Source organism: Micropterus salmoides, unplaced genomic scaffold (genome assembly GCF_014851395.1).
Source record: "Micropterus salmoides isolate LMB-PRFRI ecotype aquatic unplaced genomic scaffold, ASM1485139v1 Ms_hic_scaffold_18, whole genome shotgun sequence".
Classification (NCBI taxonomy): Eukaryota; Metazoa; Chordata; class Actinopteri; order Centrarchiformes; family Centrarchidae; genus Micropterus; species Micropterus salmoides.
The window spans coordinates 5884184-5905523 of record NW_024040928.1 but is presented as its reverse complement, the minus strand read 5'-3'; the positions used below and the strand labels follow the sequence as shown (position 1 = coordinate 5905523).

The 21340-nt window shown below is 39.2% G+C and overlaps 1 protein-coding gene and 1 long non-coding RNA gene across 2 annotated transcripts in view; both read left to right on the top strand.

Annotated features, from left to right (window-relative positions):
* Nucleotides 1–876: 876 nt before the first annotated feature.
* The window catches only part of LOC119909138 (adhesion G-protein coupled receptor F1-like), a 60282-nt gene continuing 39818 nt past the window's right edge, over nucleotides 877–21340 (top strand). Inside the window, exons 1-6 of the mRNA XM_038727218.1 lie at nucleotides 877–951; nucleotides 1153–1182; nucleotides 1382–1540; nucleotides 1659–1826; nucleotides 2028–2057; nucleotides 2258–2416. The gene's annotated coding sequence lies outside the window, so the exon portion shown is untranslated. The remainder of the gene's footprint in view (nucleotides 952–1152; nucleotides 1183–1381; nucleotides 1541–1658; nucleotides 1827–2027; nucleotides 2058–2257; nucleotides 2417–21340) is intronic.
* Nucleotides 10259–20119, top strand: LOC119909141. The gene is made up of 5 exons (XR_005445380.1): nucleotides 10259–10449; nucleotides 10530–10618; nucleotides 10738–10799; nucleotides 19668–19788; nucleotides 19915–20119. It is a non-coding gene; the product is annotated as an uncharacterized LOC119909141 (long non-coding RNA).

Below are 21340 nucleotides of genomic sequence, written 5' to 3'. Positions count from 1 at the left end.
CAGCAATGCCACCAGCCAAACCTGTGGGTGCATAAATGGACTTCCGTCTGATGGAGCGCTCTGTGAACCAATCACAAGTAAGCATTTCTGTTTAGTAGTAGTTCAAATAAAAGTCGTGCTTGCAAAAATAACATTTACTAATGAATATCTACTGTATCTGCGTTTCTGTGCTACATGTGTTGACATAAACATGTACATGTTTATTAGAATAGAAGATATTTTGTTTTCCTAAGCAGATAAACATACATTCATTTAATCTCCAATGTTGCTCCACAGATGTCACACCGTGTCCAACCCCCACTCCTAGTATGTACATTTTTTTGCCTTTTTGTTGAATGGAGACAATTTAAAAGAGTCTAAAGTAGTTGAAGACACTTGTTGGAAACTTCAAAAACAGTGTTTTGATCTAAAAGGACTTGACTGCACATAGTGAAAAGTGTTGTGAATATTGTTGTATATGCTGATGACAGACTCCTGTCATGAACTTTGTCCTGTTTTCTTCCACAGACGTTACATATGACATTGATCTAGTCCTGGAATTGCGTATCCCAGTCTCCAGTGTGCCATCATATTTCATTGAACTATTCAGGAACACTGTGAGAAGTGTCTTGCTCCCCTACACCATCACTCAGTCTTTAAAAGTGATAGGTTTAAATTTCACCACAGGTAAGAACTTTTGTTAATTGTTTCCTTGTGTAATCTGTTTTGCTAATTGAATGCTTTTTTATCCAATGGTGTATGATTTGCATAGAATGGCTGGAACTTTTCTTGAATGTCTTTAAAAGGGTGCTATCCAAACTCCACTGGAGGACTGCAGTGTCACTGTGAGAGCAGTTTGCTTGGTCATGTGACCAGTGCAACATCTACGGTCGTGCAGCAATGCCACCAGCCAAACCTGTGGGTGCATAAATGGACTTCCGTCTGATGGAGCGCTCTGTGAACCAATCACAAGTAAGCATTTCTGTTTAGTAGTAGTTCAAATAAAAGTCGTGCTGTGCCAAAAATAACATTTACTAATGAATATCTACTGTATCTGCGTTTCTGTGCTACATGTGTTGACATAAACATGTACATGTTTATTAGAATAGAAGATATTTTGTTTTCCTAAGCAGATAAACATACATTCATTTAATCTCCAATGTTGCTCCACAGATGTCACACCGTGTCCAACCCCCACTCCTAGTATGTACATTTTTTGCCTTTTTGTTGAATGGAGAAATTTAAAAGGTCTAAAGTAGTTGAAGACACTTGTTGGAAACTTCAAAAACAGTGTTTTGATCTAAAAGGACTTGACTGCACATAGTGAAAAGTGTTGTGAATATTGTTTGTATATGCTGATGACAGACTCCTGTCATGAACTTTGTCCTGTTTTCTTCCACAGACGTTACATATGACATTGATCTAGCCCTGGAATTGCGTATCCCAGTCTCCAGTGTGCCATCATATTTCATTGAACAATTCAGGAACACTGTGAGAAGTGTCTCGCTCCCCTACACCATCACTCAGTCTTTAAAAGTGATAGACTTAAATTTCACCACAGGTAAGAACTTTTTTATATCTTTCCTTGTGTAATCTGTTTTCCTGATTGAATTCTGTTTTATCCAATGGTGTATGATTTGCATAGAATGGCTTGAACTTTTCTTGAATGTCTTTAAAAGGGTGCTATCCAAACTCCACTGGAGGACTGCAGTGTCACTGTGAAGAGCAGTTTGCTTGGTCATGTGACAAGTGCAACATCTACGGTGCGTGCAGCAATGCCACCAGCCAAACCTGTGGGTGCATAAATGGACTTCCGTCTGATGGAGCGCTCTGTGAACCAATCACAAGTAAGCATTTCTGTTTAGTAGTAGTTCAAATAAAAGTCGTGCTGTGGCCAAAAATAACATTTACTAATGAATATCTACTGTATCTGCGTGGCTGTGCTACATGTGTTGACATAAACATGTACATGTTGATTAGAATAGAAGATATTTTGTTTCCTAAGCAGATAAACATGCATTAATTTAATCTCCAATGTTGCTCCACAGATGTCACACCGTGTCCAACCCCCACTCCTAGTATGTACATTTTTTGCCTTTTTGTTGAATGGAGACAATTTAAAAGAGTCTAAAGTAGTTGAAGACACTTGTTGGAAACTTCAAAAACAGTGTTTTGATCTAAAAGGACTTGACTGCACATAGTGAAAAGTGTTGTGAATATTGTTGTATATGCTGATGACAGACTCCTGTCATGAACTTTGTCCTGTTTTCTTCCACAGACGTTACATATGACATTGATCTAGTCCTGGAATTGCGTATCCCAGTCTCCAGTGTGCCATCATATTTCATTGAACTATTCAGGAACACTGTGAGAAGTGTCTTGCTCCCCTACACCATCACTCAGTCTTTAAAAGTGATAGGTTTAAATTTCACCACAGGTAAGAACTTTTGTTAATTGTTTCCTTGTGTAATCTGTTTTGCTAATTGAATGCTTTTTATCCAATGGTGTATGATTTGCATAGAATGGCTTGAACTTTTCTTGAATGTCTTTAAAAGGGTGCTATCCAAACTCCACTGGAGGACTGCAGTGTCACTGTGAGAGCAGTTTGCTTGGTCATGTGACCAGTGCAACATCTACGGTCCGTGCAGCAATGCCACCAGCCAAACCTGTGGGTGCATAAATGGACTTCCGTCTGATGGAGCGCTCTGTGAACCAATCACAAGTAAGCATTTCTGTTTAGTAGTAGTTCAAATAAAAGTCGTGCTGTGGCCAAAAATAACATTTACTAATGAATATCTACTGTATCTGCGTGGCTGTGCTACATGTGTTGACATAAACATGTACATGTTTATTAGAATAGAAGATATTTTGTTTTCCTAAGCAGATAAACATACATTAATTTAATCTCCAATGTTGCTCCACAGATGTCACACCGTGTCCAACCCCCACTCCTAGTATGTACATTTTTTGCCTTTTTGTTGAATGGAGAAATTTAAAAGGTCTAAAGTAGTTGAAGACACTTGTTGGAAACTTCAAAAACAGTGTTTTGATCTAAAAGGGCTTGACTGCACATAGTGAAAAGTGTTGTGAATATCTTTGTATATGCTGATGACAGACTCCTGTCATGAACTTTGTCCTGTTTTCTTCCACAGACGTTACATATGACATTGATCTAGCCCTGGAATTGCGTATCCCAGTCTCCAGTGTGCCATCATATTTCATTGAACAATTCAGGAACACTGTGAGAAGTGTCTCGCTCCCCTACACCATCACTCAGTCTTTAAAAGTGATAGACTTAAATTTCACCACAGGTAAGAACTTTTTTATATCTTTCCTTGTGTAATCTGTTTTCCTGATTGAATTCTGTTTTATCCAATGGTGTATGATTTGCATAGAATGGCTTGAACTTTTCTTGAATGTCTTTAAAAGGGTGCTATCCAAACTCCACTGGAGGACTGCAGTGTCACTGTGAAGAGCAGTTTGCTTGGTCATGTGACAAGTGCAACATCTACGGTGCGTGCAGCAATGCCACCAGCCAAACCTGTGGGTGCATAAATGGACTTCCGTCTGATGGAGCGCTCTGTGAACCAATCACAAGTAAGCATTTCTGTTTAGTAGTAGTTCAAATAAAAGTCGTGCTGTGGCCAAAAATAACATTTACAAATGAATATCTACTGTATCTGCGTGGCTGTGCTACATGTGTTGACATAAACATGTACATGTGATTAGAATAGAAGATATTTTGTTTCCTAAGCAGATAAACATGCATTAATTTAATCTCCAATGTTGCTCCACAGATGTCACACTGTGTCCAACCCCCACTCCTAGTATGTACATTTTTTGCTTTTTGTTGAATGGAGACAGTTTAAAGAGTCTAAAGTAATTGAAGACTCTTGTTGGAAACTTCAAAAACAGTGTTTTGATCTAAAAGGACTTGACTGCACATAGTGAAAAGTGTTGTGAATATCTTTGTATATGCTGATGACAGACTCCTGTCATGAACTTTGTCCTGTTTTCTTCCACAGACGTTACATATGACATTGATCTAGCCCTGGAATTGCGTATCCCAGTCTCCAGTGTGCCATCATATTTCATTGAACAATTCAGGAACACTGTGAGAAGTGTCTCGCTCCCCTACACCATCACTCAGTCTTTAAAAGTGATAGACTTAAATTTCACCACAGGTAAGAACTTTTTTAATCTTTCCTTGTGTAATCTGTTTGCTGATTGAATTCTGTTTTATCCAATGGTGTATGATTTGCATAGAATGGCTTGAACTTTTCTTGAATGTCTTTAAAAGGGTGCTATCCAAACTCCACTGGAGGACTGCAGTGTCACTGTGAAGAGCAGTTTGCTTGGTCATGTGACAAGTGCAACATCTACGGTGCGTGCAGCAATGCCACCAGCCAAACCTGTGGGTGCATAAATGGACTTCCGTCTGATGGAGCGCTCTGTGAACCAATCACAAGTAAGCATTTCTGTTTAGTAGTAGTTCAAATAAAAGTCGTGCTGTGGCCAAAAATAACATTTACAAATGAATATCTACTGTATCTGCGTGGCTGTGCTACATGTGTTGACATAAACATGTACATGTGGATTAGAATAGAAGATATTTTGTTTCCCTAAGCAGATAAACATGCATTAATTTAATCTCCAATGTTGCTCCACAGATGTCACACTGTGTCCAACCCCCACTCCTAGTATGTACAATTTTTTGCTTTTTGTTGAATGGAGACAGTTTAACAGAGTCTAAAGTAATTGAAGACTCTTGTTGGAAACTTCAAAAACAGTGTTTTGATCTAAAAGGACTTGACTGCACATAGTGAAAAGTGTTGTGAATATCTTTGTATATGCTGATGACAGACTCCTGTCATGAACTTTGTCCTGTTTTCTTCCACAGACGTTACATATGACATTGATCTAGCCCTGGAATTGCGTATCCCAGTCTCCAGTGTGCCATCATATTTCATTGAACAATTCAGGAACACTGTGAGAAGTGTCTCGCTCCCCTACACCATCACTCAGTCTTTAAAAGTGATAGACTTAAATTTCACCACAGGTAAGAACTTTTTTTATATCTTTCCTTGTGTAATCTGTTTTCCTGATTGAATTCTGTTTTATCCAATGGTGTATGATTTGCATAGAATGGCTTGAACTTTTCTTGAATGTCTTTAAAAGGGTGCTATCCAAACTCCACTGGAGGACTGCAGTGTCACTGTGAAGAGCAGTTTGCTTGGTCATGTGACAGTGCAACATCTACGGTGCGTGCAGCAATGCCACCAGCCAAACCTGTGGGTGCATAAATGGACTTCCGTCTGATGGAGCGCTCTGTGAACCAATCACAAGTAAGCATTTCTGTTTAGTAGTAGTTCAAATAAAAGTCGTGCTGTGGCCAAAAATAACATTTACAAATGAATATCTACTGTATCTGCGTGGCTGTGCTACATGTGTTGACATAAACATGTACATGTGGATTAGAATAGAAGATATTTTGTTTCCCTAAGCAGATAAACATGCATTAATTTAATCTCCAATGTTGCTCCACAGATGTCACACTGTGTCCAACCCCCACTCCTAGTATGTACAATTTTTTGCTTTTTGTTGAATGGAGACAGTTTAACAGAGTCTAAAGTAATTGAAGACTCTTGTTGGAAACTTCAAAAACAGTGTTTTGATCTAAAAGGACTTGACTGCACATAGTGAAAAGTGTTGTGAATATCTTTGTATATGCTGATGACAGACTCCTGTCATGAACTTTGTCCTGTTTTCTTCCACAGACGTTACATATGACATTGATCTAGCCCTGGAATTGCGTATCCCAGTCTCCAGTGTGCCATCATATTTCATTGAACAATTCAGGAACACTGTGAGAAGTGTCTCGCTCCCCTACACCATCACTCAGTCTTTAAAAGTGATAGACTTAAATTTCACCACAGGTAAGAACTTTTTTTATATCTTTCCTTGTGTAATCTGTTTTCCTGATTGAATTCTGTTTTATCCAATGGTGTATGATTTGCATAGAATGGCTTGAACTTTTCTTGAATGTCTTTAAAAGGGTGCTATCCAAACTCCACTGGAGGACTGCAGTGTCACTGTGAAGAGCAGTTTGCTTGGTCATGTGACCAGTGCAACATCTACGGTGCGTGCAGCAATGCCACCAGCCAAACCTGTGGGTGCATAAATGGACTTCCGTCTGATGGAGCGCTCTGTGAACCAATCACAAGTAAGCATTTCTGTTTAGTAGTAGTTCAAATAAAAGTGGTGCTGTGAGAGGTTCCTGCAAATCACTCGGGCGCGAGATATAAGAACACTTCCTTCACTCTGTTCAATCTCACTCTCATTATCTTTTCACTCAATTACCTACTCATTTCTCACCATGTAAATATTTAATTAAAAGCAATGGTAAAAAGCTAAAAACAAAGAAAAAGAAAACAGGACAGTAAAAGTTACAGTGCAGTTTAAGTTATCAATCTACTAGTTAAAGGCAGTGGTAAAAAGAAAAATTTTAAATATTTAATTAAAAGCTATGGTAAAAAGAAATGTCTTCAGTCTTAATTTAAAAGAACTGACAGTTTCAGCAGACCTGCAGTTATCTGGAAGTTAAGATATACGGAGCATAATAACTGAATGCTGCTCCTCCTTGTTTAGATTTGACTCTGGGGACAGAAAGCAGACCTGCCCCAGACTACCTGAGAGGTCTGGATGGTTCATAACGAAGCAGAAGATCAGAAATGTATTTTGGCCCTAAACCATTTTGTGCTTTATAAACTAACAGCAGGATTTTGAAATCAATTCTTTGACAAACAGGAAGCCATTGTAAAGACCTCAGAACTGAAGTGATGTGATCCACGTTTTTGGTCTTAGTGAGGACACGAGCAGCAGCGTTCTGAATCAGCTGCAGCTGTCTGATGGATTTCTTAGGGAGCCCTGTAAGGACACCATTACAATAGTCGAGTCGACTGTCTAGTAATATGTTGTGGTTCACCATGTTGAACGCAGCACTGAGATCCAATAATACTAAGACTGAAATTCTGCCACTGTCAGTGTTTAAATTGATGTCATTGAAGACCTTAACAAGAGCCATCTCAGTGCTGTGGTGTGGTCGAAAACCTGACTAGAAGACATCAAAACAGTTATTTAGTTCCAAGAAAGCACTAAGCTGTAGAAAAACAGCTTTTTCAATGATTTTACTTAAAAATGGGAGATTTGATATGGGCCTGTAATTGCTCATTAGTGACCTGCTCTTTTTTAAGAGTGGCTTAATGACTGCAGTTTTCAGGGCCTATGGGAAAAAACCTGAGAGGAGAGACATGTTGACAATTTGTAGTAGATCTGAGGCCATGTATTTAGAAACATATTTGAAAAAACCTGTTGGCAGAATATCAAGGCAGTATGAGGAGGATTTCAGATGTTGTATTCTGTCCTCCAGGTTTTTATGGTTAATAGAATCAAATTGTCTCAAGCTATATGAATTGTTTTTAAGTGGACACAGGGACAAGACATATCCTGTTACTGACATGGAGGCACTGATTGCTTGTCTAATTGTTTGAATTTGGTCTGTGAAGAAGGAAGGAAATTCATTGCAGGCCCTGGTGGATAGAAGTTCAGAGGCTACAGACACAGGAGGGTTGGTTAGCCTGTCGACAGTAGCAAACAGGGCACGTGCATTATTAGTTTTTGGTGATGATGTCAGAGAAGAAGGACTGCCTTGCATTTCTCAGCACCTCCCCTCTTACGCACTCTAGCGTCACTCATAAAACTGAAGTTGGGAGGGGTAGACTCGATAAGGACAGCTGCACTGTTGGTCCAACCAAGTTTCAGTTAAAAACCTGAAATTAAGATTGTGAGTGATTATAAAATCATTGATTAAAAATGTTTTTCCTGCCAAAGACCAAATGTTTAACAAAGCTAATTTTAGTGTGTTAAAAACATTATCTGGCCCACTTTTTTCGACAGGCTGCGGCTGACGAGGAATTAATACTAAATTTGCAGGATCTGTTGAGTGCTTCCTGTTTCTTAACACATTCACCGTGCTCTTTCTGTTACCTATCAAGACAGGGATGGAGAAGACTACCAGCACTCTGGGCCCCGGCTTGTCCTGGGAAGAGTCATTTGTGCTATTTTCCTTGTAGCCTGGACCCAGCACATATCAGACAGAGCTTACTGGGCTTTTTTGCCATTGCGGAGCAGGAAGGCAGGTTGTGCGCTGTATTTGTGACACGTGTCAAACCTGGAGGACTTGGTGGAGGTGGACCGTGAGGGGGGTTTAGGGTAGAGAAAATGGGAGTGGAGCGAGGGAAGGTGCGTGGAGTAAATTTGGTCCCAGCTCTAACCAGGTCTTCCATGTGATCAGTGAAGTCCAAAAGGGGGGAGAGGGGAGAAAGGGTGTCTGGAGATAAGGGTGAACTAGATGGGAATTGGGGGGGTAGAGATGGTGAATTCTCACTGTTGGTTTTCAGTGAGGGAGGTGCAGGCTCTTCCTCTTGGCTCAGATGTCTCCCATGATCATAGCTCTCTTCCGGCGGGGGCTGAGGTGGCTCTCCTTCAAGGTTTCTGGCGTGTGTTATGTCTTCTTCTTGTTTAGTTCTCTCTTGTCTCTTGTCCTTGGCAGAGGGAACAGATGAGTGACGCAGAAAGTAAAACAGGTTGGAGCTTAACAATTTTACTCCTGACTTGTTAAGCGAAGTCCATCTGCCTTAAAAAGATTCGGATTGGCGGTATAGGGCCACTGATAAACACCTCAGCATTCAAAGAGTTGACTGTGTTCAACAGATTATTAAAGTCCTCTTTCAACACTTCAGACTGTTGCTTCACAACATCATTGGTCCCGATGTGCAGTATGATTTTTTTCACAGTAGGATGTTCAGCCACGATATGCAGGATTCTTTCTGCCAAGTCAGACACCGTATCCTTCAGAAAGCAGAGTATTTTGGTGTTCTTACTGCACATGCTTCTTACGTCGTTTACAGCAGAATCACCCACAATCAGAGTTTGAGGCCCAGTCGTTAGCTTTCCCTGCAGCCTTTTACTTTCTGATTTACTTTCAGTCCTTACCCTTCTGTGTGAGGATAGGATGTTGTCCATGTCATCAGATGGAGATCCAGGGTCCTGCAATAGTGGTGAAAATCTGTTCTGCTGTTGCACACTCGGTTGATGGGAGGTTTGTTGCTAACTCTCCCTTTCGCAGCTGTCCACGCTGTGTCCTACTAAGAACAGGGTTTGAAGAGGCGTTTTGATAATTCAGGCCAGCCAGTCGCATCAGAAATCTCAGGGCTCTGGGTTCTGCCTGTTACTCGTCCTCCCATTTCCCCAGGAAATGATTTACTCTTAGGCTTTGCACCAAAGCGTTCCAGGGAGGACTCCCACTTTCAGATTTATTACCCAGTACACAGGCTTCCTGCTTCTTGGTAGTCTTTTGGTGCTAATTAGTCGTGTGTTAGCATGTTAGCATGTTAGCAAGTGGTATCATTCCCACATAATCCATTCACTTCCACATTCACTTCTAACCTGTGGATCTTGGACAGCACAGTAATTTTCTGTAGAAGTTTGTAGAAGTCATCCGTGGAGAAGGGTGGCATCTTGTTGCTAATTAGCATTAGCTATAGCTCCAGTCACTGCAGTACAGGCTAGTGCTATTGATAGGCTGCACTCGCGTAGCACTAAGATCATAAAAGTATGACAAGAGCCTACTTTATCAGTCCCAGTGATTTAAAAGTATCCAAGAGCTGCTGATTTCTAGCAGGGGGGGAAAAACAGAGTTTAAGCAAAAGAATGCAGGCAGAGGCAAGAGCAAGCAGCAAAGCGTCTGCACTGTAAGAAAGCAGGAAGTATGAGACAGAATAGTTGTGATCCATTCATTGTTGATTAAAATAGAATTTATTGTCCTATGCAGAAAAACATGATGTATTAATTTAATCTCTAATGTTGCTCCACAGATATCACATTGTGTCCAACTCCATCTCCTGGTATGAGACAAATTTTGCTTGTTTGAATGGATACAGTTAAACAGAGTATAGTTGGAAAATCAACAGAATGTATTGATTTAAAAGAACATTTATTGATGCCAAGTATTGCAGAATACTTAGATTGACATAATTCAGGATGACATCACTGCAGAAAGTAACAGTTTTGTGAATACTGTGTATGATGGTAATTTTTTGTATTCTTCTTCTTTTACAGCAACAAACACAACAACACCGACCACAGCAGCAAACACACCAACACCGACCACAGCAGCAAACACACCAACACCGACCACAGAAACAAACATAACAACACCGACCACAGCAACAACACCAATCACAGCAGCAAACACAACAACACCGACCACAGCAACAACACCAATCACAGCAGCAAACACAACAACACCGACCACAGAAACAACACCAACCACAGCAACAACACCGACGACTACACTACCCAGCACAACTACAACAATGCCAATGATGACAACACCACCACCACCAATGGGTATTACACATAGAATATGTGAATGAAGTTATGTATCTCATGAAAGTGCTTCTTTGTGATGACAATTGTTTAAATTTTAGTGAAGACCTTGACGTTCACCATGGACCTGGTTTACGATTCTTCATACAATAACCCGGAAAACGAGGTTTACAAAAACACTAATAACACTGTAAGTCTTGATGTGTCAATCAGTTTTGTCCCAATGTTCTTATATGAATTTATGTGATGTTTGATCCTGATGTAATTGTGGAACTGATTACAAGCAGGCTATGTCATTTTTTCAAACAGATTCAAGAACAATGTAAGACGCACATCTCAACTCTAGTATCAGTCAACATCAATGGCTTCAAGTAAGTCAAAATTTTCTTTTTATTTTACTGATGATGTTTTGACAGTTTGACTTAAGGGCATTTTTTGGGGTGCCCATCAGGTTTCTCTCCTGACATGTAAGAAATTGTACATTTTAACCCACCAAATGTCACAAAGGGTACATATATTATACTATGGACCCTCAAATTGAATTCAATACCCCTTGCACAATACTGAAACTACAACTAAGCTATAAAATGCAACAAAAGCAGTTCATAAATCAAAAGTCCTCAGTAGCAAAAAAGTTGCACATCAAAGTTGCTCCGTTACACATCTTTAGCTGTAGCGGCTGCAGTGTTGGTCAATGTACCATGCTAAATTTTGTTTTGTTTTGTTTGTGCAGATATTTGGGGTTCACAGATGATGAATCCTATTACAGTTTGTTTTCAAATGCTAACATTGAACGCTAAAAGCTGAAGTCACATTGTCAAAACACTTCACATAGTCAGCGAAACAGAAGTGTATTTAGACCAAAAACTGTGAATCATTGTTCCAAAACAAAAACACTATATATTTGCAGCACAATTTTCAAATGCTAATACAATGTCTCCAAAACTGTTAAACACACTTTCAAAAAGGAATGTCCTGCAGTTCTGCACTAACCATATTGAGACAATCTTAGCAGAATATTTACAGTAAATTTTATGTTTACGTCTATGTGCGTAGTGTTTTGAAAAAAGTGGAGTGTAAAGCAGGAAATGTGCTTGTATTTTAGCCGACTTTGTTCAGGGGGTTGGAACATGAATTACAGGTTGGGGTCATTGTGTGTCGAGTACCAGTGTAACATTTTTCTCAATCGCTTTGGCGTCAAATGACTATTAAACTTTGTCAAACTATAGGACTGTGTATATGAACATTAGCTCAGTTGTCCACTGCACTGAGTAAGCCTTGCGGATAATAATACTTTGCATTTGTTTACTATTTAATTATATTTATCTCAAATGCAATTATACACACGTTCATTGTGTAAATCCCTACCCGCTTACAGATTTTTTCAGTTGCTAACCTGCGTTGATCAAAACTGAAGTCACATTATTAAAACTCTTCACAGTCAAAAACTCTTCAGTCAGCGAAACAGAAGCATATGTGGACCAAACTGTGAATCATTTTTCATTGCTTTCACACAAAATGCATTCAATGGCAACTTTCTCCAAAATCCATGAACTCTTTTCTCATTACGACATCACCGCCTTATGTAATGCCTGCACATTGTTAGCGTTTTGTAGGTCAGTGTGTTATGAGTGAGATCATGCGCTTTCTGAGTGAGAATTGTTGCCAGTGTTTAGGTTGAAAGAGTTTATTTTGAGACTTGTATGAAGTGTTTTGGGGGTTAAGTGACTTTTGCAGGTGAGATTAACTTTTCAAGATGCATGTTGGTAATGGAGACTGTGTGAAAGTGGCTTTAGTTTCAATGCATCTGTAGCATGTCTAAACTACATATGAATTTTAATAAATTTATGAGAATACCCAATTATGAATTTTAATATTCAGAAATATTAATCTATAAATCTCTCATTTTGCGGGGCACCACCAGAGTTTTTATTTGTCCTAGAGTCTCCGGACCTCTAGGTAGCTTTTAATAATTATACAATTATTCACCAGTGATCAGTTAATAATCGCTCAATTATCTTAAATCAATCAGTCAGTATCATATCTAAAGGGTAAATTCTCTTGACAGGGACTTAGAAGTAGGCAATACACACAATTCCTTGATTACAGTGAATTTATTAACTAACTAAGGTGATATAAAAAGGTGGTTAAATACATCGGAGAAATAAACAATGGCTAAACAATGAGAATGGAGGTTCAATTGTGGGAGGATTTGACTCATACGGCAACTAATGACTGCAATTGGATAATAACTCAGTTAAATTTGTCTAGGGGTTTAAGGATTACATATGCTGGACTAAAGATAAATGGATTAACAACTATTGGACGTCACTGATCACAGAATGTAGGGTTTTGGTCTTACTGCTTGTGTTTCTTCGCGCCGGGTTGCTGGTAAACGGCCTCGCACTGGCAGAGTCCGTGCGTTCTCGTTTAGGACAGCTTGAAGCTGTCGGCCAGTCGCTTTCTCTGCCAGGGAATTTCTCCGGGGGTCCGTCTCTGGGAGGCTTATTGAAGAAACTTGCAGTGGGGGGCCTTCCCAACCCTGTCTCGGGTCAGGTTTAAGTTGTCCTTTGTTATGCTGGCGAGACCACGTGGCTTGGTCTGACCTCGGTGAAGTTAGCTCGACGAATAAAGCTTAAAAGAACTTGGTCATTCTTGAATTAAAGTAGTGTAACTTAACGGACTGATAACTTTTAACAAAACAAAAGAAAGAAAATAAAACAACTAAAGTTGCTGGAACTGAGGGAAACTGAAGTCGCGGCACTTCACGTGTGTAGCTTCAAGCGAAACAAAGACTTTGTTGCGCTGGTCGAATTCATAGGGAGTTGCCGAGAGAGGGCACGCCGGGCACGTGCCGAAGCGGCGTTGAAGAGCCCGGAACAAGCCGGAAGCGTCCAGACAGCAGAGTCAAGAGAGCGAACACACGTGTGTGTCGCTGTTTTGTTGGTTTTGGCATGGTTCCCCAGAGGACAGTTTCCCATGGTACTGTCTTTCTAAACTTTTAATATGTCTATAAGAAAAAAAAGAAAATCTATTTGCGCATATTATAATCAAATAACTTCCCACAATCAAACCTCAATGGTCAAACGGTTGTACCGTTCTAAGTTTAAGCATTTGGTAATAGGAAAACAATTGTCAGTAATTAGACCTTAAAAGGTTATCATTTCAGAATAATGGCATGTAATACTTATTTTGTCCACTTGGGGGAGCTCAGGTTACATGATGACATCTTAGATTAATCCAAAACAATCTTCTCAGGAGCTGGAAAATTTAGTTATTTTGCTTTAAATTCAAGCTGGTAATTAATAGAGTATAGTATGACATTTTTATCATCATTTCTAAAGGTGTTGTCAGAAAGCATTGTGAACAAGCATTGGTTACACATAAAATGAAGGAATGTCCTTAACCTTGCTGAAAATTAAAACTGCATACTTATTTAGATTCTTTTCAGCAATAATATCAACAACAGATAGCAACATGGTAATATAACTACTCAAATAGAGGCAGCGCCACTACTAACTTAGCAAGGATTATTATTTGAAGAGAACAGTTTATAATGAAATATTTTTAGCTCAAGAAGGCAGGAGTTGTGTCTCCTTTTCGCATATCCTGGCTTATCACGTTTGCACATCAATCTTTGTTTGCATAAGGGAGTTCAGGTCTGTGTCTCTGATGTGAGTTCCTCATCTAGGCGGGAAAAAAGAGATCTCTTTGATGAGGTAATGAAACACAGAGCAAGGAAAGTTGTCACGGTTACATGTGTGGGGCGGTGGGGCAGTTTAGGGTTTCCTGCCCCCTTTTAAGAAGAGTTCTGATAGGCTGTTCAGGGAAATGCTAATTGCTGGTCAATGTCCCTTTTGTCAGTTTAACAGTCAGGCACCGCGTTATCAGGCTGCGGAATCAAAGGTGCCAGTTTTACGATCAGGCTGCTCAGGAATAGCACTTAGGGAAAGCGACCTTTCCATCCCCCTTCTGTTGGGGTCTCTTCAGCCGTCTGTAGAGAGTTGATAATCAAACCCCCTCCTTTCTTCCCACCAGAGAGAGAGGAATAATTTTGAGTAGTCCAAATTTATTTAATATAAAATGCCCAAATCCACACTGTCGGTTCACTACACATCTTAGCAATTCTTCACAATTTAGAGCCACTGTTAATAAGCAACTGTTTTCTAATTTAGCTGACAGGTAAAACTCATGACCAATCAGTTCTCAAATACATTTATACAACAAGGGTAAGACTCAGGGTTACAGCTGTGGAAAATGGAGCTTGCAGGAGACCACAGGGGAAAGAGTCTGCCCATGCAAGAGAAAGAGGCATTAGAGTGCGTGGTGGCATGGTGAGGGGAGAGTAGGATAGAAAGGGGGTACAGAGGACAAGAAGAGCCAGAGAAAGGCAAAGACCCAGAGAAATCTCAAATGATATACAGGCAACAATTATAGACCATGTAATCAACCATGGCAAAGTATGACAGAGGCTGGTCGGAGAGTGCAGCCTAATCTGGGCCTAACAAATCATCATTTATATAATGCTCCCTGTTGTTAGTGTTTTTTAGGTTAGTGTGTTGAGTGATAATGTCTTTCTGAGCGTGAATTGTTGCCAGTGTTTGGTCAAGTTTATTTTGAGAGTGTTTTTGGTGGTTTGAATTACTTTTAGAGGTGAGATTAAAGGGATATTATGCGACTCTACAGAGAGTTTGTTGATAAACTCATGAACGCGAATTGCCTTGGTAACCAGTCCTCCTCTGCTATAATATAGCAAAATCCACAGCGTCTGTTATGGCTTGTTGTTAGCCTCAATAAGAGGGCATGTTCTAGCAGTACTGTAGAAGGTGTGACAACAAGCCTGACATTATTTAAATATGTATTGAAGCAAAATACTTTTCTAAGCCTAAATCTAATAAAGATACGGAGTCTAGTTTATTTATCGGTATGGTTATCAAGAGGAACTTCAACAGTTACAATTAGTGAACAAAGATCATCAAACAAACAATATGTGTAAGCTCACAAACGAAGCATCCAAAACACAACAGAGTAAAAACCTAGAGTTATTAGAAATGGTTTGTATAAGAATACAGTGACTGTAAAGAGTTGGGAAGCACAGGAGCTTCTGTTTATCTCCAGAGCCAAAGTCAAAGCTAACTTTGGGGCTAACCTCCTTCACTTTATTCAACAGTTAGCAGCAACACATCTGAGCTCCTCTTTAGTATTGAGAAGCTGCAGTCTTTATTCACTGGCCACTGTAACTTCTGCTGTACATTTACTGCTGAACAACCCTTACTGCTGACCTTTTTCTCTCTATTAGAATAGTAATAGTAATAGTAATAGGAAATAGTTCACACGCCTATTTCTCCTCTTCGGCACACATACTGATCGCTGCGGCTAAGCTAACAAAGCTAACCAGCTGGGATCATCAATAACATGACAACAGACAGACAAGACTGTAATACTGAAGCTGTCGTTTATGTGGAACAGCAAAGCTAACTTTAGTCACCTGTCCAGCAGAAACAGAGCAACCTCAGCATCGGTTTTCATTCCTTTCTAATCGTGTAGATTTATCACAGATGTTAACACGTGTCTTCCCCTCGTCTGGTCATATAACTTGTCTCAGACCTTTCCCTCTGTGGCTGTTTCCCAGTCATCTTCACAGCTAAAATCCCGTAAAAAGTCCAGCATGTTCGAACGTACTGCTGTTTGTTTACATTCTGTTTCGTGTTGGTAAAGCAGACTGTGTGAAGCGTTTTGAAAAAGTGGCTTCAGTTTTGACCAATGCGCGTTAGAAATTGAAAAAACAACGTAACCTAGGTGATCGTCTTACTTTTTCTCTAGCACCACCAGCAGGTCAAGGTCATTATGGTCAAATGCAATTTCTTTTGTGCAATATCTTCTGGAGGGATTGGCACAAAACATACAGACATTTGTGGTTTCGACATGATGTATCTTAATGACTTTGACGACCGTTTAACTTATCCTTTAAGGTTGACATTAGTGATGTGCGATACCACTTAATTCCTATCCGATCCAATACCAAGTAATACCCAGGCTGGTATTGCCGATACCAATTCCAATGCTTTTTACATATTTTATTTCTAGTTTAATGTGACCTCCCCCCTCCCGTTTCTGCATTTATGAGAGAAATAAGGAGTGGGCTGTAGCCTTACCAATTCAAAATAATAGCTGCATAATGACAAGACATCAAACTACTGTCATATTCTTTAGTTATAATCAAAATATCCTGCTCAGAACTGGTGCTTCATAACATCATCCTATTATTGTGACAGACCTCAGATGTGTTGCCAAAGTATTTTACTGTCTTTGCACACACATCACACAGCCTCATTATTACCTTCACAGCTAAAATACAGCCAGACGTGACTGTTTTTACAATCAGCCAGAGTCAGTATTCAATCACGGGAAATGTAAAGGCTACAGCGGCTCACTTCAAAGAAGCTCCGTCACAGAAGCCGCAGCGCAAGCATGAAGGAAAGGAAGGAAAAGTAGTTCCTATCAACCGAGTATAATTAGACCATCCTGATGACAGTAAGATACTTCTGATAAAACACACACTCACTCCAAATGACGATCCTTTTATATGAGTATCAATCCTAGAGTAGGAAATGTTGATATCAGAAATATCCATACTTTAGGATTGATCCGCAGATCACTAGTTGACATTTGTGATTTTGAATAAAAATGTCTCAAAAGCTTTTGGATTGCCATTATGCCAATTATACCAAATACCTACCTGCCATTCCCATCAGCCTCAACTGGACTTTGTGTTTAGTGCTAATTAGAAAACGTTAAGATGCTTAATAAGATACATTCTGTTATGAATTAGCACTATATAAATAGAAGTGAATTAAATAAAGTATACACCTGCTCAACATCTGAACTGTTAGTATGGCCATCGTAAGCATGTTGGCATTATTGATGTGGTTAGCCTGCAAGGTAGAATTTAGCTCAAAGCACCACTGTGCCGCCACAAAGAGCTATGGGTTCATCTCAAACTGGTCTTAGCTGAGGTGGCTTTATAAGCAGCTAAGTTAAATATGCCCAAAGTCAAATAGGGCACCATATAAAAAGTTTGGTTCACTTACAGTTTTTCTCATTTGCTTAAACACATTTCTTGAAATGATGCCTTTTTTTCTCAAAACTCTAAACACAAATCCATAACTTCTCACCCAATTCCGCAAAAGTCAGATTTTCAGGTCAAAATGAAGCTCTCTACTCAAACCATTCAGTCTTGCTGAAAAACCAAACTTTGCCATCAGACATGACACACAAGCCCTCAGAAACACACACACTACAACACAGTCTTACACACTGGTGAGATAAATTCAAAACAATTCTATAAAAACTGGTTATAAATTATGTTGCTTGTTATTATATCAAAAACCTTTTTACACAATGAACACAACAAAAAATAACAAATGTAAACATTTGAACATTTTTTATTCCTTAGTGTACTGTACAGTACAGCACACCAAACAACTACTTATTCTGCCCCTGCGTCTTGTCTTTGGTCTGGGACAGTCCAGAGATTCTTGTTCTCCACCTCCTTCTTCACCTCCTCCCCCTCCCTACTCCTTCTTCCTCCTCCACCCTACTCTGCTCCACCTGCTCCACCTCCTCATCTTCCTCCTATCCCATCTCCTCCTCTAACTCCTACTGTTCCTCTTCCTTCACCTCATCCTCCTCTCCCTACGGCTCCTCCTCCTCCTCTTCTTCCTCTTCCTCTTCTCTGGGGTTCTCTACGTCTTCCTTCAGATTTCTCTGGATCCATTGTTCCAAAACTTATTGAACTGACTCTGGCCCTTTTATCTATTGAATCTTCTGATTGGTGTGTTATCAATTATGACTCCTTGTGTTTCCACCTGGGTAGTGTGAGCTAATCGAGCACAACCTATTCTGACTTGAGTGAACAATATTGAATGTTAGTGTTTTCTCAATGACCACATGATTTGGGCATGAGAAATGAAGGGATTTGTGTATAGAGTTTAGGGAAATGGCTGTGCTTTTTGAAAAATGGAGTTATTGTGTTTAGGCAATTGAGAAAACTGTAATTACTCCAAGCCTGTAAGCTGCTGAAAGCTTTCAGTACCTAACTGGAATAATGAATTAACTAACTGAAAGAACAACAGAGGATAATCTTAGGGTATTTACAAGTTGTTTTAAAATCCAAAAGTGGTTATAGCCCCTAACATGCACACCAAAATGAGCGTCAGCAAAAGTTATCTGGTTTTCAAAGAACACTGACTGAACTGTAGTGATAATTGGGCTAATTCATAATGATGATATTGTTGTTAAGGTTAGGGTAATTATTATTTATATTTTTATATATTATAACACTTTAAAAAACATGTTACATGGTGTTTTACAAAGACATACAGAGAAAAAGAGAAATAACCTGATAAAGAATGAATAAATGTTGAATTGATACAGTAATAATAAGTCCTCGCGACCCTGTACGCAGGATAAGCGGTTGACGATGGATGGATGGATAATGATAAGTGAGGAATGAATTAAAACACAGTAAAAACCGATAACAGGTAAAACAGGTTATAAGTAATGTTGCTTGTGGTTCTCTTCGCCTCAGAAACCTTTTCACATGATGACCACAACAATAGAAACAACAAATGTAAACAGTTGAACATTTTTTATTTCTTTGTGTACTGTACAATACAACATAACAAACAACAAATTAAATTGCCCCAGCATTCTGTCATTGGTTTGGGACAAGCCAGAGATTATTTTCCTCCCCCTCCTAATCTTCCTTCACCTCTTCTTCCTCTCCCTACTGCTCTTTCTCTTCCTCCTCTCCAATGTCCCAGACATTTTCCTTCACGTCTCTCTGGATCCATTTTTATCTGTCTATTGAAGCTTCTGATTGGTGTGTTATCAATAATGACTCTTTGTCTTTCCACCTGGGTAGTTGCGTGATACTTGAGCTGTGCTCAAGCTCGTTCCCTCTCTCTCACTCCCTCATTTCCCTATCTCAACTGTCCTATCTGAAATAAAGCCCCAAAAAATATTTAAAAACACAGAGAAATTTAAGGTTTGATAAGATTGATAATAGGTGAGAATGATATTTCATTAGGGCGAAACAAGTAACCATACAGTGGTTTTGAAAGACCTATTTGTAAGTGGTTAATGGTTAACATCAAGTTTAAAGAGCAGATATAATATGAACTGCATTATAAATGCTTGTGATTGTATTTTCATTGGCATTCATTTCTGTATTACAGGAGTGGAAGCACCATCGTTGACTATACTATAAGAGCAAACTCTATAAATGTTGCGGACATTGCTGCAGTAACATCAGGGATATTTATACAGCTGGGAAAATATACCCTGTGATATTTGACGGTGAGTTTAACACAGTTTTTGACATAATGAGACACAAATAATTTTAATATTCACATGAACATTGCTTGTCATGTCAGGAATATCTGATGATTGTATAATAATTGTCTGACTTTTGTATTTTTAAAGGCCCACTAACGATTCAGCCATCTTTCATAACTATTGGGGAGAGTGTGACTATGACATGTGGCCCTCCTCCAGCAAATCTCAGTTTCGTTACCAGCTGGACTGCAGAGTGGAGACTTGACGGCAATCCAATACCCAAAGATAGTGCACACGTCCAGTCACTTAATAAAGATGTAGCAACCTTAACTGTGACCAATTTTTTTAGCGCTGACAAGGTAAGAAATAGAGACAGTATGGTGCAGTCAAGAAATTATTTGTATTTCTGTCCAGGGAGAAATTTAAAAATATATATATATTTACAATGCAAATGCTGTTTGGGACTTTTCTCCTTGTGCTCTGACCTGAGCGAATACAGTACCCTGATTGGCTTGAGGGCAATATTTTTCTTACAGTGTAAACAGAAACCTACACTGTCTCCATTGTTTTGCCTGTCTCACCAATGCCAAAAAAATATCAGGTCATGGTAATTTGAGGCTGAAATGATTCATAGATCTAAAATGTTAATTCTTGCATCTTTTTTTTTTAGCTAACTGTAACCCTAACTTGAAACCACAAGTTAATTAGGATTATACAGGTTGAAATGCATAGAGGGCAGAGAAATTATTTTCCTAATGACTGAAGCCTGTCAACCTTCCATTCTGCTGGGAAAAGCCATTACAGATTTTACAACTGTTTACACATGTTTCATGTCTTTTTTCAAAACTCTACACACAATTCCCAAAATTGCTCACACAAAATGCAAAATGCCTCATATGTCCTTCAAAATGAAACACTGCGTTCAAAATGCCAGAAACACATCCAAAAGATGGAAACGCTTTTTCATAATAGTAATTTATAGGATATACCATTTACACACTGTTGTTCTAAATCTAAAGCTCTTCTGTCTTTTATAGGTGTATGTGTACATTTTCATACAATATTCTAGAATGAAAGTAATTTACTAAGAGGTACTGAAAATACACTGTAAACATCAATGCAGTGTTGAAATGGAAGATATTTATTTGGCCAAACATTACTGTTGTAACAGAAGCACAGTGTTGTATCCAGCAGCATACAAAAAAAAAACCCATAAACATATATAAGCCAAAAGTATATTTTTTTACTTTTATTGCTAACAATTAATACTTAATTTACAAAACTGTATTGCTGAAATAACCCTTAGATTTTTGCAACTTGTTCTAATTTCGGAAGGTCTGAAATATGGATACCACTGCAAAGTAACTCAACTTGGGCTTGACTCTCAGTCCAGCTTCTCTCATTGTTAACTTGTGGTTGATCACATGATCAATAAGTGTGGCCCTGATCTCATCAGTGAAGGCTCTCCTTCCTTCTCTTCTTTGCCCTCGTCCTCTTCCTCCTCCTCTTCCAACTTTTCCTCTTTGAACATGTCCTTGTGGTCATCCCCTGCTTCTCCCCTTGCTCTCTGTCC